Here is a 24,585-nt window from a genome sequence, read left to right on the forward strand (position 1 = left end):
ACCTACCCACTAAGGAAGGAACCAGAATCAGTGGCTCTGCTACTTGCTTTCTACTGGGCAGTGTAGAGGCCCAGAGGCCTGGCCACCCACCCCCATTCTCTTGAGCTCCAGAATATTACACTTGGAAGAAGTGTCCAAAGAGTGCTCCAAGGAATGCAAAATGTCTTAGGAAATGAAGACTTTTCAGCTACATCTACATATTGAACCCGTCGAGAGGATATTGACAGCGTTGATGAAAAAGGTCCGTTCGTGGTGTATCGCTCATTCGTGGCGTTGCCCTAAGACACGGCAACGGCAGTACCCGGGTGCTGGCTCCGAGTGGTCGCTCGGGTCGGTTCACTTCTCCAGGGCAGGGTGAGAATGCAGAGCGTGGGCCCCTGCATGGATAGGATTAGAGTGACAATGCTCAGTGTGGCTTTTGGAGGCAGATGCCTGCATTTGGGATGGGACCCCTCCTCTTGGAGCTGTAGTTTGCTTCTCTGTGCTTCACTTTTCATCACTCTGTGCCCCGCTTACTATCTGCAGGATGGGGATGATGATCCCAGCTGGTCCTGGGTGTCTTTTACTAAAGATAATGAGATAAGTCTGTGCCTACGTGGCTGATGAAGCCCCAGGAATGGGCATGTTTGCCTTCACACAGCCAGACAAGGATCTTACACGGCAGCTTTGGAGGCCTTGGATTGGGCCTCGTAGCTCCAACCCTGGGGGTAAATCATTCGTACTTTACCAGGCTGTGAATGAAGTCTTGCCCATAACATCGGTTGGCTTTAGACTGACTCAATCCCATTAGTTTCTGATCCTCTTCTGTTTATGGATGTTGTTCACCAAAGCACCGGTTCTAGTCCTGATCCTGGAATCAGTTCTAGAAGATTAATTCACATACAAAGTTTCCCCTGGACCCTGTCGGCCCCTGGTCCTGTCTTTGTATCTCAGGTCACTTATTTTCTTGGCTTCGAACACCCTTATCTGTCCTTCCCAATCTACCCCCAGGCCCCCATGCAGGCACCGCGGCCCCTCAAGACCACGCTAATTCTTTCTGTTCCAGCCAGTGGTGGCCTTAGATCCTCTGCAGCAATCAAAATCGATGGGACACACACATACACGTATGCACTTACACACATGCAGAAACATACAACACACACACACACACACACACACACACACATATATATACTGTATATACATGAAAGACTAATAGAAATATACAACTCTATATTGTATCATACCTCTCTGATAAGCTTGGAAGCAACTTGAGATCAGGGACAATTTCTCAGACGTTGGTATATATTCGTGTCATGAATTGACGTATTTCTTTTTTTTTAATTTTTTAAATGTTTATTTGTTTCTCGCGCGCGTGCGAGAGAAAGAGTGTGAGCGGGAGAGGGGCAGAGAGAGAGGGAGACACAGGATCCGAAGCAGGCTCCAGGCTCTGAGGTGTCAGCACACAGCCCGACGTGGGGCTCGAACCCACGAACCATGAAATCATGACCTGAGCCGTAGTCAGACGCTTAACTGAGTGAACCACCCAGGCGCCCCATGACTTGACGTATTTCTAACGCATATTTCCTCTTCAATGTTCCAAGGAGAAAACCTTCACCTCCTGTACGAAACAAGAAATATCAGATAAGAAAGAAGAGAAAATAGAATTTCTGGAATTTCCTACTTAAAAATACTGGGATAGTTTCAACAACACGCACGATCTCATACAACCTCAGTTGTTTCTAAACGAGATGATTTTCCAAACATATTACCAAATGGTAATCTGGAGTTTGAACTTTAGTCTTGAACCCAATAGAACTGAGCTTGCCGGAAGGAGGAATGTGAGTCCTTTGGGGATGGGGGTGGGAAGGGAGAGCACTGGTGAAAATTAATGCCACTTTTATTTTTAAGAAAGGAGCACATCTGCTCGAATGGCCTGAAGTATGCAAGCAATGAAGTGGGAACAGTGTTATTGGTGCTGTGTGCTTGCCAGGCAGCTGCTATATCCGCCAAGGAAGACATGCTGGAAAGCGTGGTCTAGCCACGTGTCAGAGCCTCACATGCCCACCACGTGAGCTCTGCAGCTCCTCCCGCAACTTTCTGGAATCACTCCTTCGGCCTGGGGGTGAGTTGTGGTTTATAAGCCACACTGCTGTTCCTCAGGAAGGGTGTATCTACACCATGGGGCAGGGACTTTGGTGGTGTTTTCTCTTGTTGGTTCATAGAACATGCCAGCATTTGTTGCGCCAAAAAGTAGTGGGCAAAACACAGAAGCAAGAGTTTTAGAAATGGCCTCTGATCTTACCTCTGTCGCTGCGTGTCCCTGGGCAGATTGATCAACTTCTCTGGGCTTCAGTTTTCCTTCCTGTAAAACACGGAGATTAAAGATTAAACTTGACTCGTAACTTAAAAAAGAATTTCTCCCTAATCGGTGGAATTCTTCCTTAAAGTACAAGCGTAAATAGAAAACCTTTGTTTATATAGCACACCAAAATAAGGCTGCTGGAATTGTAGGCTGTACCTCGGGTTCACTCTGTTTGGCTCCTTTACCCTTGAGGAGGCCCATGAGGTACTCAAGGGTTTAGGAGAGTTTGAGAACCTGTGAAATGTGCATAATCATATCTGCATAGCGTTTGCCTCTGGGGCCCCAATGGCTCATATTTGCCATAATCCTGAGTGGTAGGTGGCTGGGCCAGGGCTGTTCTACCTGTTCCACAGGTGAGGAGAGGGAAGCTTGGCGTTGATGGTGACCCAACCAGTTTGCACACAGCTACCTGGTAGTTTTTTTTGCTGGAATCAAGATCTAGATTTTGTCAAATCCTATGATTCTAAAATCTAGCATGTGCCTATGAAACAAGAAACTATCCATGGCTGAGATAAAACATTGGAAACACTGTAAGTGTCTTGTGTTTTTCCAGATCATTATGGGTGGGAACCATGTGGCCACAATGAGCAGCCCCCTGGGCTCATTAGGGTGAGAAAGGAAGCCCAGTAGATGGTTATAAATGGCTGAGCTGACCTTGAGGGATCGTCCGTAGCTTAGAAATGGGACAACTGTTTGGATATGGCTGCTAATTTTGTGTACTACACGTGTCGTCCTTTTATACATTCGTGGTCTGGCCTTCAACTGTCTCCTTTCCGTGAGTTCTCCACCTGCCTTCTTTACACCTCCTCATGCTTTGGGACCTTGGTGAGACCCTTCTGGATTATTCTCCACCCTCCCCAGTCCATGGAGGTCTCCTTTCACTTTGTGGAGTCTCTGTGACTCTGCAAGTCTCTACTCCTTTTGCACTTGCCATGCATTGCCTTACTTTTGAGAGTGAGAGAGAGCTAGGGGAGAAGCAGAGAGAGAGAGAGACAGACAGACAGAGACAGAGACAGAGAGAGAGAGAGAGAGAGAGAGAGAATCTTAAGCAGGCCTGCACTATCAGTGCAGAGCATGATGTGGAACTTGATCTCATGAACTGTGAGATCATGACCTGAGCTGAGATCAAGAGTTAGATGCTTAACCGACTGAGATACCCAAGTGCCTCTCATTTATTGACTTCTTAGTGAATTCACACCTCATTTTCCCACCCCAACTATGGGCCCCATGGGTACAAAGTAAGATCTTTGAGGACCCAACCGTCACTTGTGCAGTGCCTTCTGGAGTAAAACAGTCACAGTCCCATTTGGTCCTCATCAGGGATGGTCAGGATGGGGACCACTGACCTCACTTGCAGAAGATGATCTGAGGCCCTGTCGGCTTGTGCTTTTAGTCATCTTTGCGACACTGAGCTGAGCATACTGTGTGACACAAAAATGATATCTCATGGGAAAATAATATGGCTTGTGTTTAATAAAAACACAAAAGATACTCAGAAGCCCCAGTGCTCCGTCAGTCATTCCGGTCTCATCCTAACTGGAAGCACAGAAGGAGGCAGACGTGGCAGTGGTTGGGGAAGCAGGTGTGAGGCTGGAAAGCACGAGTCACAGGCGGAGCTTGGGCAGACAGGACCGCCCTGCATAGAACCTCCTTCCTCTCCCACCTCTACCCTTCCCCCTGTGATTCCACGATGTGGTACCTTCTCAGAACAGCTCCCTTCTGACTAAATCCTACCCCTCCCATTAAAAGCATATTTAAACCTCCCTTTCTTAAAACAGGCAAATATACAACCTTTACTGTTGGGACTTTCCCTTCAAGCTGAAGGCAGGTCTCCTGCCCCTACCGTGTCTCTCCCACTGCGCTATAGCATTCCGTGCTTTACCTTTCAAGGACTCCTGGGCAAATATCATCAACGTTTCTACTTTATATCCTAGAAACCTGAGTCTCAGAGAGGTTGAACAAATTGTCCAAGGTCACATGCTTATGGCAGTTTCAGGGTCAAGATGCAAACCTAGGTGGGTCTTATTCTAAACTCAGGCTCTTCTCTAAATCCCAGGGCTGCATTTATGCCAGATGCCGATGACCCCTCATAGGCTTTGCTCTAACCAGTCATGCTCTACATCCCAGGTCAAACTAGCCAATTTCATACCTGTTTTTAGAGAAAGATTTTCCTAGTTGGCCCCATCTTTTCCTGAGTAACTTCTACCAAATCATTGTGGCTCCTCCCCTCGGAGAGTAACATAACTACATAGTAGAGCATAGCTCATATCTCCAAATTCTCTAGGTTCAAAGTCTGATAACTTGGATTCTAGCAGGTTTTAGGGCAGTTCAGGATCATTTACAGCTAGAATAGAAAAGGATGATGGGGATCTGGGCTTCCTCATTGTTTAAGTTGTTTAAGATTTTTTTTTTTTTTTAGTTTATTTATTTATTTTGAGAGAGAGAGAGAGAGAAAACACATGAGTCGGGGAGGGGCAGAGAGAGAGGGAGAAAGAATCCTAAGCAGGTTCTGCACTGTGATCCTGAAGCCCAACTCGGGGCTAGATCCCACAAACTGTGAGGTGATGACCTGAGCTGAAACCAAGAGCCAGACACTTAACTGACTGAGTCACCCAAGTCACCCAGGTGCCCCAGGTTTCAGATCTTTGTTACAGGGAAGGAAAGAGACTTGGCCCAGGTCACACACACATGAACCAGCGGAGAGTCATGGCCAAAACTCAAGCCTCCCCATTGTCTGCACTGCTCAGACTGCTCAGACTGGCCCTTTGGAAAGTTAATTGAAAAGAGAAAGGCCAGTTTTCAGGAGTCCTGTGGCTTGGCTGGGAATGCAAATAGCTTCAGAGAGGAAATGAAGACTAGTCTATGTTTGAGACACAAGTCCCAAAGGGAAGTTCAAGTCCCGAAGCTGGAGTTTCTTAAGAGATCTTCAAATTCACAGAGAAGGCCCAGTCATGTGGTATCTATGACCTTGGGGTAACAATTCATAAATGTGAACTTGACCAAGGCACTTTATGCCATCTGCCTCTAGGGAGCTCAGCACACAAGGGAAAGCTCCAAGTGAAGCCACTGGGCCTTCTGGGCCCAGTCCCCGCACCTCGAAATCTTTGTGTGTGGGACCTCAGATGCCAAAGTAGAGAGGGATAAGGGCCTTTGGTCCTGAGAGCTGGTGCTCATGACGCATTCCCGCGACACATGGTCTGTGACTAATTTGGCAACGCACATGAAAGGGGCTAATTTTGCAACATTTGATTTCTTGTGTGCCTAGTGTCTTCTGAATGGTCAGCCATTTCACTTCATGTGACTGTGTTGCGTAAGGAACATCTGGCTGGGCACATACACTCACTTTTCCACACGGAGACCAGGCGGCCCTGCATCCTGCTGGGGCGCCTGTCCTGCCACGCACCGAGGGGTTGCTTGGGCACACAGTGAATGTGTCAGGAACAAGACATTCCCCTCTCTAGCCAGGATGGGGAAAATACCTGTGTTGTGAACTTGGAGGACTGTAAACAAAAATTTATTTATTCATCTAAAAACATGTGTACCCTGCTTCACGCAGAGTGAGAGACGAGGCATGCGTGCGCCCTGCCTTCTTGGCACTTATAACTTTGCAGGGAGACTAGGAAAAGCTTGATTCTGGCCTTGTATTCTGAGCATGTGCAAAACCAGCTGGCTGGTCAGAACTATCTGTCCTCAAGGTCACTGGCCCTTTAGCTTCTTGTGCTCTCAGACCTTGAAGTCTTGGTTTTTCCGCATGACTACTGTACTCAGAATTCTCTTGAGCGTCTCCACATTGTACTGGTGCTTCCTTGCTAGAAAAGTTACCTCCTTTGAAAATCAAAGGTAACAGACTACCTGCTTTTTTTTTTTTTTAAAGTAAATTTTATGGAGGTATAACAAAGTGAACAAATCATAAATGTACAATCCGAGGGGGTTTTGCATGTAAAAACACCCATGAAACTGACCCCAAACTAAGACACTGACTATTTCCAGAACCCCTGGAGCCCCTCATTCTCCTTCCCTGATGCAAATATGCTCCCCGCCAGGGTACTGCTTTTTCAAGTCCCTTGTATACCAGGACACATGGGGATGTCTGTAAAGTGACTTTGACACTTTTAATCTCCCTTCAGCAGAGAGAAAAGACTTCAGCTCAGGCTGTCAGCAAGTTCAGCTACGGTTAAGTAACTAGCTCCTTCCTTCCTTCCTTCCTTCCTTCCTTCCTTCCTTCCTTCCTTTTTCTCTCCCCCCCCTTTCCTTCTTTTCATGTTGCTAATGGCAGTAATGAAACATAATTTTCATACCATAAAATCCACCCTTTTAAAGTGTGCAAGTCTATGTCTTTTAGATGAGACTGAATGCATTCAGTGTGGTAAAGCTGTAGACCTTTTTTAGGATACTCACAGAGTTCTGCGACCATCCACTATCTTTTTTTTTTCATGTGTTATTATTTATTTTTAAAAGTGTGAGAGACAGAGCACACGTGGGGAAGGGGCAGAGAGAGAGAGAGAGAGAGAGGGAGACATAGAATCCAAAGCAGGCTCCTTGCTCTGAGCTGTCAGCACAGAGACCGATGTGGGGCTCAAACTCACTACCCATGAGATCATGAGCTAAGCCCAAGTCGGATTAACCGACTTAGCCACCCAAGCACCCCGACCATTCACTATATTATTCTAGAACACTTTTATCATCCCCCAAAGAAAGCCAGTATTCCTCAGCAGTCACTTCATATTCCCACCTTCCTCATTCATGGGCAACCACTAATCTACTTTCTGTGTTTATGAATTTGCATATTCTGGACATTTCACATAAGTGGAATCATACATGTGGCTTTTATAGTAGGCTCCTTTCACTTGACATAGTGCTTCAAAGTTCATCCATGTGACAATATGTATAGGTGCTTCATTTCTTTTTATGACCAAATAATATTCCATTGTTATGGATATGCAATATTTTGTTTATCAATTTGTCAGTTGATGGACATTTGGATTGTTTCCGGATTTTGGATATCATGCATAATGCTGCTATAAACACCCATGGGCAGGTTTTTGTGTCGACGTGTGTTTTTAACTCTCTGGGGCATTAATAGATCATATCATAATTTTACGTTTAACATTTTGCAGAACTGCCAGTTTTTTAAAAGGGGCTGCATCATTTCACAATCAAACTGGCAATGTGGAAGAGTTCCAGTATTTCCACATCTTCACCAATGTTTGTTATTATTATTTTTTTTTATTTTATAGTAGGCATGAGGTGGTAACTCATTGTGTCTTGCATTTCTTTAAGGACTAATGATTATAAATGTCTTTTCAGGTGCTAATTAGCCACTTATACTTTATTGATTGATTGATTGATTTAATGTTTCTTTATTTTTGAGACAGAGAGAGAGAGAGCGTGAGCAGGGGAGGGGCAGAGAGAGAGGGAGACACCGAATCCGAAGCAGGCTCCAGGCTCTGAGCTGTTAGAACAGAGGCCGACGCGGGGCTCGAACCCACAGACCACGAGATCATAAACTGAGCCAAAGTCTCAGTGGCGCCCCTGACACTTATACTTTAGATGATGTGTACAGAAGTGTCTATTTAAGTTGTTTAGCTGTTTTTTAATGGGTTATTCTCTTTTTCTTTTTGAATTGTAAAAGCTTTTTATATATTTTGGATTGTAGACCCTTAAGAGATATATGATTTGCAATGATTTTCTCCCAAGCTTTAGATTGCTTTTCCTTTTTTACATTGGATCTTTTGAAGCACAAATGTTTTTAATTTTGATAAAATTCAATTTATTTTTTCTTTTGTTGCTTGTGCTTTTGGTGGCATATCCAAGAAACATTACCTGATCAAAAAACACTGAAATTGATTCCTATGTTTCCTTCTATGGGTTTTTATATTTTAACTCTTAAATTTAGGTCTGTGATGCATTTTGAGTTAATTTTTGTGTATGGTGTAAAGTGGGAGTCCAACTTCATTACATTGCATGTAGAGATCCAGTTGTCCCAGCACCATTTGTCATAAAGACTGTTCTTTTCCCAGTGAATCGTATTGGCACTATTCTCAAAAATCAATTGACTATAAATGCAAGAATATATTTTTTTGACTCTCAGTTCTATTTCTTTGATCTATATGTCCATTCTGTAAGTCTATGTATATGTCTATCCAGTATGACAAGTCTTGGATTACTGGTGCTTTGGAGTGAGTTTTGAAATCAAGAGTGTTATTCCTCTAACTTTGTTCTTTTTTTTTTCTTTAAGATTATCTTGGCTATTCTAGGTACTTTGCATTTTCACATAAATTTTAGGATTATTTTGTCAATTTCTGCCAAAAAAAAAAAAAAGGCAACTGGTATTTTGATAGAGATTGTGTTAAATTTCTAGCTCACTTGGGGCCCTTGGGTGGCTCAGTCAAACATCCAACTTCAGCTCAGGTCATGATCTCGTAGTTCATGAATTCAAACCCCGCCTTGGGCTCTGGGCTGACAGCTCGAAGCCTGGAGCCTGCTTTGGATTCTGTGTCTCCCTCTCTTCTGACCCTCCCCCAGTTGCATTCTTTCTCTCTCTCTCTCTCTCTCAAAAATTAACATTAGGAGCACCTTGGTGGCTCAGTGGGTTGAGCGTCCAACTTCGGCTCAGGTCATGATCTCATGGTTCGTGAGTTCAAGCCCCACATCAGGCTCTGTGCTGACAGCTCAGAGCCTGGAGCCTGCTTCGGATTCTGTGTCTTCCTCTCTCTCTCCCTCTCCCCTGCTCTCACTTTGCCTCTCTCTCTGTCTCTCTCTCTCTTGAAAATGAATAAACATTTAAAAAATTTTTTAAAATAAACGTCAAAAAATATTAAAAAAAGATCTGTAGCTCACTTTGTTGACCACTGCTATCTTACCAATATGAATAGTTCCAATCCATGAACATGGGATGTTCCACTTATTTAGGTCTTTAATTTCTTTCAGCGCTGGTTTGTACTTTTTGGTGTATACATCTTGTACTTCCTTTGTTATACTTATTCTGAACTGTTTTAGCCTGTCTTCTTGAGCACCTGCCTCAGGTTCTTAGCTTTTCCTTCAGTGTCTAGTGTCTAGAAGTGAAAGCCAGGCACTATTTTCCGTGCTACGAGTCTTTGTGGCTTCAAATGTTTAGTGCCCTCTCTTAAATTTAAACAGGGCATCCTTAGCAGTCCACAATTCTGTTCCATAGTCAATCTAGGTGAACAAACAACTGCCACTGTGACAGGTAACTGACATGTCAAAGCTAGACTTTGGCCTGTCATTTTAGAAGACCGGCAGCTTAACTTAGTGGACAAGATGGAAAGCTGTAAACATGGTTACGAAGCTCAGGCCCTACTTTGCTACGGCCTTGTTGGTTAACATATTTGTTCATATGATAATCCATTTGCCAAAAGTATAAGTGTCCGCATGAAGGTTATTACTAATGCACCAAATTCAGCATGTCGAAATGCATGAAGTGAATGTCGGAGAATCGCATCCAAATGCAGTATCTGAGAGTTCATCTTGTGGAATTTAAAAATTATCCTAGCTGTGTGAATAAGTGCACTCTCTTCATTACTTTATGTACTGCTAGGTCATTCGATGTTTTTTTTTTAATTTTTTTTACATTTATTTATTATTGAGAGACAGAGAGACACAGAGCAGGAGCAGGGGAGGGGCCGAGAGATGGAGAGACACAGAATCCGAAGCAGGCTCCGGGCTCTGAGCTGTCAGCACAGAGCCCAACACGGGGCTCGAACTCACAAACCGCGAGATCATGACCTGAGCCAAAGTCGGACGCTCAACCGACTGAGCCACCCAGGTGCCCCCCATTCGATGTTTTTAACGAGCACCTCTTATGTACTAATCCTCTGTACTAGGTACCGAGGACACAAAGATGAAGAAGACAGTATTTGCCTTCAAGAGGTGTAAAATATAATAATTAAAAAAAGACATCTGCACAAAATTGTGATATGAGATATAAAACAATAGATAAAATGTAACCTGAAGGCAGAAGGTTGAGAGACTTATTTATATTAATGTGGCCAAAAAAGTCGTCCTGGCAGTGGAGGCATTTGAATTGCATCTCAAAGAATGAGACGAATTTAGCCAACAGACCTGAGGTTAGGAGCGGAGAAGGCATCACCAACAGAAGAAGTGGATGAAGGAAGGAAGAGGCATAAGACCACAGTGTGTATTGCAAAGACATCAGAGTGACCCAGTGTGTGGCTGGAGAATAGGGTGAGGGATGGGACAGAAAGCTACTGGCCGCTCTCCAGAAAACATGCTGCACAGTAAGTTCACCCCAAAATGCACACTGATCCCAGGACTTGTGTGTGGCCAGGAATGTCTCCTTTAAATGGATTTGTAGTTAAAAGGCTGAGTCTCAGTAATCAGACATCTACCTACAATCCTACCATATAATCTCACCGGTGGATGGGGTATTTTTCTGTCCAAGATATTAAATTATATTGTTTCCTGCTAAAATTATGCATTCTCCGGCCTCCCTCATGGCTAGATGCAGCCCCGTAACCAAGATTTGGATGATGATATGTAGGAGGAGGTATTGTGTGGGACTTCCAGAAAATCTTTTCAAAAGGAGGTGTTTGCTTTTCTTTTCTTTTTTTTCTTTTTCCTGTTTCTTCCATTGCACAGCCTGGAATATGGGTGTTACAGCTGGAGCTCTTGCAGCCATCTTATGCCCTTAAGATGAAGGTCAGGCACTAGAGAGTGTGATGCAGAGGTTAGTAAGGGACCTGGGTGGTAATTAACTGTGGAGTCCTGAAATACCTTCCTTTTGGGTTTCTCTCTGAAAGAAAAATAAACTCCTTTCGTGTTTATGCCTTTAAAGCTTTTAAAGCTTTTGTATTATGGGTAGCTGGACTTGATCCTACTTGATAAGCGTGATGCAAGCAAGATTTAAGCCAGGTATTTTGATGTCAAAGTCCTCGAGTCCACCCACCACTCTAAGGAATTTTAACACGTGTGTGCATAACATTTTCTGTATGTAAACTGTGTTTTAATTTTTTTTTCAACTTTTTTTATTTATTTTGGGACAGAGAGAGACAGAGCATGAACGGGGGAAGGGCAGAGAGAGAGGGAGACACAGAATCGGAAACAGGCTCCAGGCTCCGAGCCATCAGCCCAGAGCCTGACGCGGGGCTCGAACTCACGGACCGCGAGATCGTGACCTGGCTGAAGTCGGACGCTTAACCGACTGCGCCACCCAGGCGCCCCTGTAAACTGTGTTTTAATAATTCACTGGATATGTAAGGAATCGACTCCTCTAAAGTTGGATAAAATATAGTGCTTTTAAAAAATCACAATCATAACCTTTTGAGGAAGTACTTATGTCTCTGGGTAAGAGGGTATATATGAGTATGTTTGGCTGAATATCTCTTGTAAAAATGGGATAAAATGTAAGATGATACTTTCATGCAATCACGTTAAAAAAAAATACTGTCTAGGCAGTTAAATTCTAACTGCTGAGCTCAGTGGACTCACAATAAAGTTTATTTAACATGCACTATATTTTCTGTCTATAACAAAATCAAACATAAGGCATAAATCACACTAATGTCAAAATTATTAAATTTTGACTTTTTTCTGAAGGTTGTTGACCTGGAGGCGTTTGGGTATAATCAGATAACCAGGTTGCCAACTTGAAAGTCATTTAATATTATGCCATGGCTTTGAGACCCATGTCACTGACACCAAAGACAGACAGACTTGAGCTCTGTTGGTCATTTGCTAGTTGGAGGACTATAATGAATTAATAACAACAATGACATAGCTCCAAGATCACATCTCCTTCCACTTTTCCCCCCAATATTTTTGTCCTTAAACTATAAAAGCAATATATGAACTTTGTAAAACTTTGTTAAAAAAAAAAAAAAGCAAACATTAGCCATTGATACAGGGCTACTATTGAAGTGGATATTGAGCATGATCGGACAAAGTAGAAATTCTCTTAGGTACTTTTACTGAGAAGGGGGCGTGCCTATTTCATGATGTTTCAAAGGAAGGCCCTATGCTGTGTAGTTTGGGGTTGGGGTGAAGTCACTTCAAGTGACCATTGTATGCTAATGGCACATGAAGTGTACTAATTGTGGTAGAATGAGTATTAGGCCAAGAGAATGGACACAGAATTCTCTGTTAAAAAGTTACAAAGCTACTAGGAATTTCTCCAAGGGATACAAAAATGCCATTTCGAAGGGGCACACGCACCTCAATGTTTATAGCAACACTCTCAACAATAGCCAAATTATGGAAAGAGCCCAAATGTCCATCAATTGACGAATGGATAAAGAAGATGTGGTATATATATATATACAATGGAATACTACTTGGTGATGAAAAACAATGAAATCTTGCCATTTGCAACAACACGAGTGGAACCACAGGGTATTAATGCTAAGTGAAGTAAGTTAGTCAGAGAAAGACAGATATCATATGATTTCACTCATATGTAGAATTTGAGAAACTCAACAGATGAACATAGAGGAAGGGAAGGAAAAATAAGATAAACACGGAGAGACAGGCAAACCACAAGGGACTCTTAAATACAGAGAATAAACTGAGGGTTGCTGGAGGGAGTGGGTTAAATGGGCGATGGGCACGAAGGAGGGCACTTTTTGGGATGAGCACTGGGTGTCATATGTAAGAATCACTGTGTTCTACTCCGGAAGCCAAGACTACACTGTATGTTAACTAACTTGAAAATACATTTTTTAAAAAAAATGTTACAAAGCTGCGGCAGCACGCAGGTGTTCGCATAACCAGCAATCAAAGGACCACCATTCCCATTCATTTATACGTTTGCTTTATTCTATTTGTTTGCGCTTAGGTGGAAACACAGTGGTAAACAAGACACAGAGACGATTGGAGGGAAATCATTCCTGTTGTGAAAATTCTTTACCAAGCATTTAGTTCCTAAAGATTGTGTTTTTTTTGCGAGTTCATACCTGACCACTGGCTTGCTATGGTTAATAGTAGGGATCCTAGAGCAGGAAGCAGGTATCTTAGCATTTTGTATAGAGTAACAATGAGTTGCTGAGATACAGACATATAAGAAAAAGTCCTCTGGACCTGGGAGAAAAGCTGGGTTAGTAAAGAGGGTCAGGGTTTGGGCCCAGACTCAGACTCCATGAGCTAAACGCTGCATGCTGTATTCTTAGCCTCCTCAGATTGTTCTACTTTGAACCAAATTGGGTAAATCCTATCGACCCTTCAGAGCAAGATCCTATAGAATAGAGAAAAAAACCCGGGGACGTATGATCCTTTAGAGAATGTGGACCCTGTGGCTCATTTTTGTCTGAGAATGTTACAGGTAACAAGGATATTGACTCAACTGGTGTGACCATCTCTGCCTGTTATCTATCGATCTTTCATAATTTAATTTGAAATACGGTATTTAAAGACAGCCAAACAATACACAGAGCTGGAATGGAGATTTTCCACAATGAGGGCTAAAAACAGAAAGTTGCATACAGGCACCGCCGTGTTTCTAAAGACCTGTCTTATTCTTAGCCTCACAGAAGTATTTAGATGAAAGTGGCAGGGGGAGGAATGAAATGTGCATTCTGGAGGTTTAGACACAAAGGAACCTCCCAGGAAGATATACTGAGGACTCTGGTAAGTTCCATTGTTGTCCTCCCTGGCAACCGGGAGCTTTGGACTCTCCCATCATGAGTGAGTGTGAAAGGACGCTTCCCCACCTGTGAAAGGGGGTGTCCCTAAGACTGGCTGCTGAGGGGCTGCCCAGCACACACTCGGCATTGACCGTACTAGGCCTTACCACACTCTCTAGGGCATGGAACCTCACGCCCAGGCCAGAGAGCTTTCAAACACATGCTGGTGTTTACGGTAAGGCCAAATCATGAAAATCCACGTTAATGAATTTGTTTGCAGAAATATCACATCCTCCCCGTCCTCGCCCCAGTTAAGTGGTCTCTTCTTCATAAACCCGGGTTCCTTGCAAGGGTCACCATCTCTCGGGCAGTCTCAACAGCAAGAACTTAACAGAAAGGGGTCCTTCTGTCCACAGCTACACCTACAATGGAGAATCAGGGTGGGGATGTTTGATTCCCAGCCCGAAGGGACACAATTTTATCATTTCAAAGCTACAAATATGAAAAATATTGAAAATCAGGCGAATGTTCAATTGAGTAGATTGCGACACCCAGTTCGACAGAGTTTGGGCAAACAATAGAGCCATTGATTCGTTGTCCAGAGACGTTGCTGAATTCTCGTCTCATCTTGGCCACCTTTTTCCCACATACGCACACTCACGCAACACCCGCACGTAGGCACACGCACGTGCACATTTGCACACGCGTGCGCACGTGAGGTCGACTGCCTCTTATGCCTCCGTGCTCAGTACAGGTGGATGTGCTAAAATGCGCTGAACAATCACTACGTGCCTGAGCCTTGGCTGAACATGTCGTATTCATGATGCCACTCAGTCCTCGTGACCACGCTTTGATCTGGTAGTATCATCCACTGCACTATCACTGGACCCCCAAGACAGGGATTTTTGCAAAGCTCAGTTTATGCTCCAACCCGGGTCCGCTCTCGACCATCTCCAAAGGCCTCAACCACTTTCCTTGCCTCCTGCTTGGAGCGGGAGGAGCAAGTGGTCCCAGTAATGGTTTACCCCCTCCTGTGGTCATGACACCCAGCCACTGTTGCCACTTCTGGCACTGACAGAAGACTCTAGTGTCCTCAGAGACTTCACTGTCAGGTGCATCTGTAGAGGCTCTGGCCTGGAAATACAGCAAAATGCCGATTCTTCCCAGGACAGTTTTATCAGTGGGTTTTGATAATAGCCATTAAAGTCTTTCTTTTTTTTTTTTTTTTAATTTTTTTTTCAACGTTTATTTATTTTTGGGACAGAGAGAGACAGAGCATGAACGGGGCAGGGCAGAGAGAGAGGGAGACACAGAATCGGAAACAGGCTCCAGGCTCTGAGCCATCAGCCCAGAGCCCGACGCGGGGCTCGAACCCACGGACCGCGAGATCGTGACCTGGCTGAAGTCGGATGCTTAACCGACTGCGCCACCCAGGCGCCCCTAAAGTCTTTCAAAGAAAATGGTCTCCTTTTCCTTTTTTTCTTTTTGGTGTCCAGGTTTTAGGGGCCCTACGGGTGGCCTTCCCTGACTAGACCCACCAGCACCTCTAAGGGAGGCACCTCGGTGAGTGCCAGCATCCTCAGAACCCTGCTACCCCTGAGACCCGTGACACAATCTTCCCTCACCCTCTGCCTTCTCCCCTCTTTGGCTCTTAGGAATGACAGGAAGAGCCTTCTCTCTCCAGCCGCCAGGCCTGTCTGCACTCACAGTCTGTTATTAGCTGTACATCTGTATACCATGCTTACCAGCAGAAAGCCCCGATCTACGACTTCCATAACCCCTCCTGCCCCTTGCAGTCATGTTGGGGAAGAGGAGTTCGGAGTAAATACACAGGCGGGCCACATCCCAGCCAACACTCGGCCCGCTGCTGTTTCAGCCAAGTCACAACCCGCCACGGGGAGAGCAAGAAGTCGGAGCGTGCGGGCGGCCCGGTTGGATGTCAGAGCTCCCCGTCTCGTCTCCCAAAGTCAGACATCTGAGCCGCCAGACCCTCCTACTGCCTTTGATGCCCAGCCTGCTGGGTCATCCCCTCCGGCCTATCAAGCAGCTCCGGTAACTATTGACCCCTCTGACCATGTCTTTTTTTCTTCCCCATTAAAGTTGCTCCTTTAAGGAGGATGGGATAGTGGTCATTTTCACATCGGTGTGAAATCGGCAGCGAGGTGTTTTGACTCCTATGACATCCGTGTGTTAGGCAAGTCTTGGAAAAAAGAACCGTCCCCATTCAATACAATTTTAGATAATAAAGTGCACTTAGCGCGCGTTAGTTCCTGTTGTGCTTCACACACACACACACACACACACACACACACACACATAAACGTAGGCTAATGAAAAAAGGAAACCATAGCCAAGACCAGAAGAGAAACCTAATGGCCAAAGGCAAAATCTTAAAAGCTTACTGAGATAAAAGGGGACTTTCAAAGGAACAGCAGAAGCACTGAGGATTGAACTTCTCAGAAAGCGGGAAGAGAAAATGTTAAGAGAGAAAAGCAAACAGCTCGAGTAAATATGCTACCACTCAAGAGTGACAAAGAAAATTGTCATTTTGCAGAAGAAATCCCTTAGGCAACCTGCCCTTTGAAGGTCAAGAGCAGCCATCTTTTTGTATGTAAATCATGCAGCAATGTGACCTGGCATTGAAACCAAAGGTTATTTTGTACACAGGGAGTATGAAATAGAGAACTATATGTTCCTAGTATCTGTCCAGTGAGAAATGAGTGCTCGCCAATGAACAAAAGATAATTTTTATTTAAATATTCTTTTTTTTCCCCAACGTTTATTTATTTTTTTGGGACAGAGAGAGACAGAGCATGAACGGGGGAAGGGCAGAGAGAGAGGGAGACACAGAATCGGAAACAGGCTCCAGGCTCTGAGCCATCAGCCCAGAGCCTGACGCGGGGCTCGAACTCACGGGCCGCGAGATCGTGACCTGAGCTGAAGTCGGCCGCTTAACCGACTGCGCCACCCAGGCGCCCCTAACAAAAGATAATTTAAATGGTAACAAAAAATTCTGTCTTGGTGAACTGGGAAAGAATTTCTTCTTTCCTAGAGTTATATTTCAGAGAAACCAGTTATCTCTGACCTAAGAGAGGAACACGGAGGGCATTCGGGAGACATCACAACTGCATTTAAAGGGCCCAAAGGGGGACATCGGTGCAAATGGCTGAATTTCCAATGAGCCAGTGATTTGGTTGATATATTGTGCCAATGCTAAGCTCTGTTCTTCATAGTTCTCCCATGGTTAGCTAAGATCTGAACATCATCGAAAGGGAGTGAGGAGTTTGGTTGTTTTTTTTTTTTTAATGTTTATTTATTTATTTTTGAGAGAGAGGGAGAGGGAGAGCACGCACACAGGAGGAGCAGAGAGGGAGGGGGAGAGAATCCCAAGCAGGCTCCTCGCTGACAGCGCAGAGCCAGACATGGGGCTCGAACTCACAAACCAGGAGATCATGACCTGAACCGAAATCAAGAGTCTGATGCTTAACTGAGCCACCCAGGCGCCCCAGAGAGTGAGGAGTTATAAACACACCTTTTGACCTATATTTGCACTTCTTCCGTCCATCTAAAATGAGCCCATAACAAGGTTCTGTGGTCTGGGGTTTTTTAGAGGTACATCTAAGGATGGCCGTCCCCTGCTCATATGGCATCCTTCTTAATGTCCCCAGCATTTGTACCGTCTCAAGCAACAACCAGACACGCTCGCTTTAACAAAACAAAAACATCACACACAGAACAACACAGCAGAAACAGAAACACAGTGCACAAGGTCCAGGAGCGATGCTGGGCCCATGCTCACAGCCAGTCCTCCATACCCAGGCAGTTCCCCAGGCTGCAGGCCTCTAGGGGTGGGAAGCAGGCAAACGCATTTGTGCCCTCTCTGCTGGGGACATGCAAGACTCCTCAAAGGGCTCCTGGCCTCCCCACGCTCCTGTCCTGCCATGGAGGGGCTTTAAGCCAGAGCCACCTTCCTCTTTCCCGTCTCCCTTACTGGTAGCTGGCAGGGGACAGCCAGGTGCTCTCCCTCCTGCCTCTCTTTGCCCACGGAGGCACCCACAAACAGCAGTGCCTGCGTGCGTCTCAAAACTGCCTCCGCAGTTCTGTCTTCTTGGCAAGGGCGGTCCTGATATGAAAATCAAATGGTCAATTTCAGGACCAACCCATCTGCTCCTTTGGCGGTGGGTCATGCGACCTGCGTATGTTCTATTGGGTGGTTTGGGCGGGGACGTGACCCTTAAGGAAGAGGAAGGGCAGAGGTTGCAAGTTGCAACATCTGTGGCAAAAGGAGTGAATTATCCTCAGGAATCCCACACGTCGGGGTCTCCATCTTCTCTGGCACAGACATTAATGATCCAGGCCACTCTCAGAGTTTTAGGTTTAGCCCCCAGTGTGTCCACCATTCCTGAGTTATAAAGTGAAGGCACTATTGAAAACTCCGTGTCCAAGTCTGCTCATCTAGTTCTCAGCCTGCCTCCCATACCTCCTTCCAACGTAGCGCACCATGCAATGGAGTTGTGCACATCAACCAACCTTGGGGCTTATTCTGGGAACATGGTTGCCCCTCCTTCCCCACTGACAGCTCCTCGCAACGTGATACCCCGTGTTAGGGAGAGAAGATAACAGCAGACCCTTGGCAACTACTCTCAGATTCTTCTGGTCTGTGTAAAATGAGGTCATACCTCCTCCCCTCCACATGCCCCGTGCTCACTCTTGCATCAAGGAATCGGTTACCACTAGAGCTCTGTGGTAGGGCTCAGGTGGCCAGACAAGACTGCGGGTAGGGGCAGTCAGACAAAGCTGAATTCCCACACGTCTAGATTTGGGGAGAAGATGCCCTCAAAGACAGAACCTTAGGATGTGCCCTCCACAGGGTAGAAAAGGCCAAATTTCTGGTTTAGCTGACATCAAACGTGTGGATATGAGTTCTGGAGATCTGGGAAGAATATCTTGAGGCCCTACACAGTGATGAAAACCAACAAACAAATCTGATATTTTGGTGAATCCGAGAATGAGACCAGAGGGTCAGAGCTTTCTGGAGTCTAGAGAATCTCTCTTCATCTTTTTCACTGTGCGTGTGCCATTTCTCTGAAACACCGGAGTGAATGGGAGGGAGGGAGTGGGCTCCGAGCTAAGAGTTACGATGTAATTTGGTTGAATGAATGACAAGAAGCAGTTACAAGATTCAACATACATCTTCTGCCCCCTCCTACCCATTTCTCTTTTCTGCCGAACCACACTGCCCTCAGTGGCAATGATTAGTAGGTTGATATAACTTGTAGACCTGCCTAGCTGCAGAGTGAGAGTTCTTTTTGTTTCTTTTTAAGAAACAGCCCTGCTATGGGACGCCTGGGTGGCGCAGTCGGTTAAGCGTCCGACTTCAGCCAGGTCACGATCTCGCGGTCCGGGAGTTCGAGCCCCGCGTCGGGCTCTGGGCTGATGGCTCAGAGCCTGGAGCCTGTTTCCGATTCTGTGTGTCCCTCTCTCTCTGCCTCTCCCCCGTTCATGCTCTGTCTCTCTCTGTCCCAAAAATAAAAAATAAACGTTGAAAAAGAAAAAAAAAATGAAGAAACAGCCCTGCTATATATAGAAAAATATCTAGTTCCTCTCTGGCGCTTCCTGAGCTCCATTTCTCATCTCTTTAAAAAAGGCATTTGACTAAGCGGGCTCTTTTCAGGCCTCTTCCAGTTCAAATATTCAGGTGTAGTCGAGCATCACCTAGCTTATGAAAATAAATCTTCCGTACTAGAGTTTTGTCCTAGAAAGGACACGGCTCTTGGAATTCAAGACACTTGATTTTTGGTTCCAGCACGACTGCCTCCTCATTCAGTGGCCACCGAGCAACTCACTGAAGGAAAATAACACCAACTTCCCAGAATCGCAGTGAGACTTAAGCTGGACACGGCACGTGAGTGTTCCTTGCACAGAGCCTGGAACATTCAAAGTGCTAACCCAGGCGCCCCCTGCCCTGGCCCATTTCCTACACAGTGGGGGCCATTCTTTGTAGTTGGTGTTTACAGAAGTAGTACAGCTAAGTGGATGATGAAGAAGAAAAACAACTTAAAAGATCACAAGTTTGTTTAATAATGCCCACAAAGGGATATGTGGAAAATACAAGTTTAAACCCAGTAAGGATGTTGGCTTTTTTTGTATCACTATGATGATTGCTATTTTTTGCTAATTTTTTAATAAGATTCTTTTCCTATGAGATTTTGCTCTGGTGCTAGCCAATGGGATCAAAATATCGTTGCCCATCAATCCTAGATGCAGCATCGAGACAATTTCTGTGTAATTAAAACAGTGCTGGGCAATACGGGGGTTCACTAGTCCTCATTCTCCTTTCTTCTCTATGCCTACAGGAGACCACACTTCACCTCTTCCTTGCAGTTAGATGGAGCCACACGCCTAGATCTGGACAATGAAATGGAAGCACAGGAGGCGTGTGTCACTTCTGAGCTGAGGCAGAGAGCGAGCCAGCCCCAGCAGGAGCCTGCAGTCTCTTCCTCCCTCTCCTCGAATCGGAGATATCCCAGATGACAGAGCCTCTGCCAGCCTCGATCCCCGCGTGCCCCTGTGGACGGGACACCCCCTGCACCCGGTTGGATGTGAGCAAGACATTGCATGCGACATCACTGCAATTTCATGGTTCGTTGGTTACTGCAGTCTAACCTAGCCTGCCCTGAAGAGTACAAAGCAACTCATGAAGAGCAACCGATTAGGGGCGCCTGGGTGGCGCAGTCGGTTAAGCGTCCGACTTCAGCCAGGTCACGATCTCGCGGTCCATGAGTTCGAGCCCCGCGTCAGGCTCTGGCCTGATGGCTCAGAGCCTGGAGCCTGTTTCCGATTCTGTGTCTCCCTCTCTCTTTGCCCCTCCCCCGTTCATGCTCTGTCTCTCTCTGTCCCAAAAATAAATAAACGTTGAAAAAAAAAAATTAAAAAAAAAAAAAAAAGAGCAACCGATTAAAAAAAAAGGAAGAAAGGTCATCACCAAATCACTTTGCAGCAGTTGTGGCCACCGGTTCCTGCTAATCAACAAAGAAAGAATCAGAAAGTAGTGAGAACGCTAACACACCATAAAACAACTTACCAACAATGATCACTTCTCCAAAATCCTTCTCACTTAAAGGTTTCCACGGTTGCCTGCTGCTTGCTGACTTATCCAACTTGTCGAAACGAAAACAACTATAGGTTATTTATTCCTTCAGCAAATGTTCGTGCACAAGATTTACCACGATGTGATAGGAAACAGGCAACCGATAGGACAAATACACAAAATCTATTCTATGAAAGGTGGTGATAACAGCTGTGCTAAAAAGGAAAGTATGAGGGAAGAGGGTAGAGAGTGTTGGGTGGAGATGCCATTTTAAATAGGGTTGCAGAGAATATCTCACTTAAAAAGTGAGACAGTGAGATGTGCCGATACCTGAAGGGAAAGTGATCCAAGCAGAAGGGACAGGGAGTGCAAATGGCCTGAGGTAGACGTCTGGCGTGTTTGAGGAAGAGCAAGGAGTCCCGAGTGGCCGAAAGGAGCAGGTGAGAGGAGGGGGTAGTGGGAGATGAAGACGGTCATCTTTAGATGAGGGATGGAACAAATTATGTGGGGCTCTGCGGGTACTGTAGGTAAGACTGATTTTACTGAGTGCGCGTGTGGGGAAGCCAGAGGAGGGTTTGAGCAAAAGAGTGCTGTGCTCTAGCCTTGCTGAGAAAAGTCAGAAGGAGCAAGGCAAGGGCAGAAGAATGGAAACCAATTAGGAAACCATCGCAACAGCCCAGGAGAAGAAAGACAGTCTTCGACCAGGGTGGGGTAGAGGTGAAGGTGAAGTGCGAGAACATAGGTAGAACTGTGGAAATTGTAAGCTGTGAGAGTCAAGAGTGCGCTAAGGGTGTGGGCCTGAGGGACCACATATTGAGCACCTCACCTGGAATCGTTACATCCACGTATCAGTAGAGGCACCACTGAAAAGGCACTTGGAGAAATGCCAACCAGAGAGGCGGAATCTCCAAGATCACCAATATGGTGGTCCAAGATGAGAACACCCACCCATCTGATCCCCACACCCATGCTCCCAGTCATTCCTCATGGCCCAGCTCCTTGTGGAGAGCATTAGAAACAGAACGGAGGGGTGCCCGGATGGCTCAGGCGGTTAAGTGCCTGACTCATGAGTTTGGCTAAGACCTCATGATCTCACAGTCTGTGAGATTGAGCCCCGTGTCAGTCTCCATGTGAGGACAGCAAGGAGGCTGCTGGAGATTCTCTCTCTCCTTCTCTTTCTGACCCTCCACCACTTATGCTGCACCCTCTCTCTCTCTCTCTCAAAAATAAACAAATAAACTTAAAAAAAAGAAAGAAACAGAATGGAATAGAAAGCGAGAAATTTAGACAGAGCGTAGTAACCAAGAGAAATCCGTGTCAGAGGTCTCCCCTCGCCCTTTCTTTTATAATTGTTTTTAACGTTTATTGATTTTTGAGACAGAGAGAGACAGAGCATGAATGGGGGAAGGGCAGAGAGAGAGGGAGACACAGAATCGGAAACAGGCTCCAGGCTCTGAGCCATCAGCCCAGAGCCCGACGCGGGGCTCGAACTCACGGACCGCGAGATCGTGACCTGAGCCGAAGTCGGACGCTTAACCGACTGAGCCCCCCAGGCGCCCCATCCCCTTGCCCTTTCTTAAAGCACACATGCCACCCAAGTGGTTTCTGAATTACAGAGGATCTAAAAGGAGTGTTTCCTTTTGTCACTTGCCAAAGAAAAAGGGGTCACTTCCAAAGGTTTTCTCGGTATATCCTCTTACCATCCACCACGGCTTTGTGTTTTAGCGTGAGGCCCAACGTATCGGAGGCCCTTCTGGGAGCTGCTCTCGGGAAGAATGCTCGCTGTGTAACCATGGACATCCGTTACTGCAGTGAGTTCTTGACAAACGTCAGCGTGTTTCCTGACCACCCTGAAAGGAGAGGGCAGCAGCTGAACTTGGCCTACGTACCTTATTTCAGCTCTGAGACACATGCAGTGGCTACACGAGGCTCTGGGAGGGGTCGGCACACAGGAGAGAACCATTTTGCTCTTTGACGTTTTGTTACAATACCTACCTAATCCTTCCTTGCATCCTTTATGATATTTTCTTGGGTAAAAAGGCACCATTTTCCTTCATGCAGGAGAGAAAAGTTTTTCCCAAAGTTTGAGCTTGGCAAGCATGAGCCTCAAAATGAACCACGATTCTGGAACCCCACCCCAGTTACACTGAAGAAATATTTGGGGTGAAGCCTGAAACACCTGTTTTGAATAACAGTGTTTTGAATAAGCTCTCCAGATTGTTTTGATGTACTCTAACTCTGAGCTAACTATGGGCTAGATTAAGAACCAACAAAACTGAAATTCTAGCCTTGAGAGACACTCACTATTTGCTATATGACCTTGGGCATGTCACTTTTGTCCCCTCGAGCCCTTGTTTCCTCTGCAAGAAAATGAGGAAAATGAGTACGGTGCTCACTGAATCTCCTTCTAGCTCTAATATTTTATGAATATTCACGTCCTTCCTGGAACGCCGACCGGCTCTTTGACGTCACACGTTTGTTATTCCTCTGAAGGAAGGATGCAGCCACTTCATCGACCCAACACCATTTCTCAGACAGCAGACCCTCCAGAAGTCAACCTGTCCCACCTTCTCCACTTCCAGTGTCTGCCCTTCCCAGCACGATGGCAGAGCTTCGGGGCCAGGCTGCCCTACAGACTTCTCATAAATGTTCTGTCACAGCCTGGCTGCAAGTGTCTGGGCTCAGAAGTCGGCCCGGGCTTCCCCAGCCTGGGTACGAAGCAGTGATGGATGGCCCCGCGGGGACCGGCAGTGATTCTCTGTCCTGACTCAGCTCCCCTTCTCAGGCTAACTGAGGCCTTTCTCAGGGCTGCAGCGAGCCCAGAGCAGAGGACAGTTGTCACATCAACTGACTCAGAAGGACTTGGCTTCCAAGTGAACACCAGGCACTCTTCTGACCAAGGGTTAGGGCATGGGACTGAACTTTGAAGAAGAGCGCTCACCTTTCCCTTAGTCTAAACACATGCTTTAATCTTCTCCCCTCCAGCCTAGGGCCCGGACCCCTTTCTTGATCCCATCAGCTCATACTGCTCTCTCTTTCTCAGGGCACTCACCACTGCCATCAGCCCCGTCTTCTTATCCTGGCTTGCCTTTTTCACAGCTGGTGTCTGTGGGTCGATGTGGTGCTGTGGAAATGCCGCAGACCTGGAGCCCACAGGTGGGGTGTGAGTTTCAGCTGTGCGGGGAAGTGTCTACCTCTGAGACTCAGGTCTCATCTGCTCCACGGTGACGAGCCCACATGGTGTAATACAAGGAGACAATGAGATAACAGACGGAAACTCCTGGCACCTGATGAGAATCGTCTCTGTCTTGCAAAATCTTCATGAGCTTAGGCTCTAAGTAGATACAACCCTTCTTTTCCACTTCCAGAAGGTTTGACAGTGGCTGACGTTTCCTGAGTGCTTGCTACCTGTCAGGCACTGTGCTAAATTCTTCCATGCGTGAGTCATTCAAACATCACAGCCACTCTGTCGGGTAGGTCCTATCATCCCCATTTTAAAGACAGCTATACACAGTGGGGTCAGGGACCAAACCCAGATCTATCTGGTTCCAAAGCCC

At 45.9% G+C, this 24,585-nt stretch overlaps 1 long non-coding RNA gene across 2 annotated transcripts; it reads right to left on the reverse strand.

The window, feature by feature from the left end:
- Positions 1-1,495: 1,495 nt before the first annotated feature.
- On the reverse strand, positions 1,496-22,790 carry LOC115498763. 2 transcript variants are annotated; one of them, XR_003963944.1, is made up of 3 exons: positions 22,729-22,790; positions 2,285-2,344; positions 1,496-1,600 (listed from the first exon to the last, which is right to left on the reverse strand). It is a non-coding gene; the product is annotated as an uncharacterized LOC115498763 (long non-coding RNA). The 2 variants fall into 2 exon arrangements; XR_004344320.1 differs by lacking the exon at positions 22,729-22,790 and adding an exon at positions 21,023-21,099.
- Positions 22,791-24,585: the final 1,795 nt, after the last annotated feature.

Source organism: Lynx canadensis, chromosome D3 (assembly GCF_007474595.2).
Source record: "Lynx canadensis isolate LIC74 chromosome D3, mLynCan4.pri.v2, whole genome shotgun sequence".
NCBI classification, from domain to species: Eukaryota; Metazoa; Chordata; class Mammalia; order Carnivora; family Felidae; genus Lynx; species Lynx canadensis.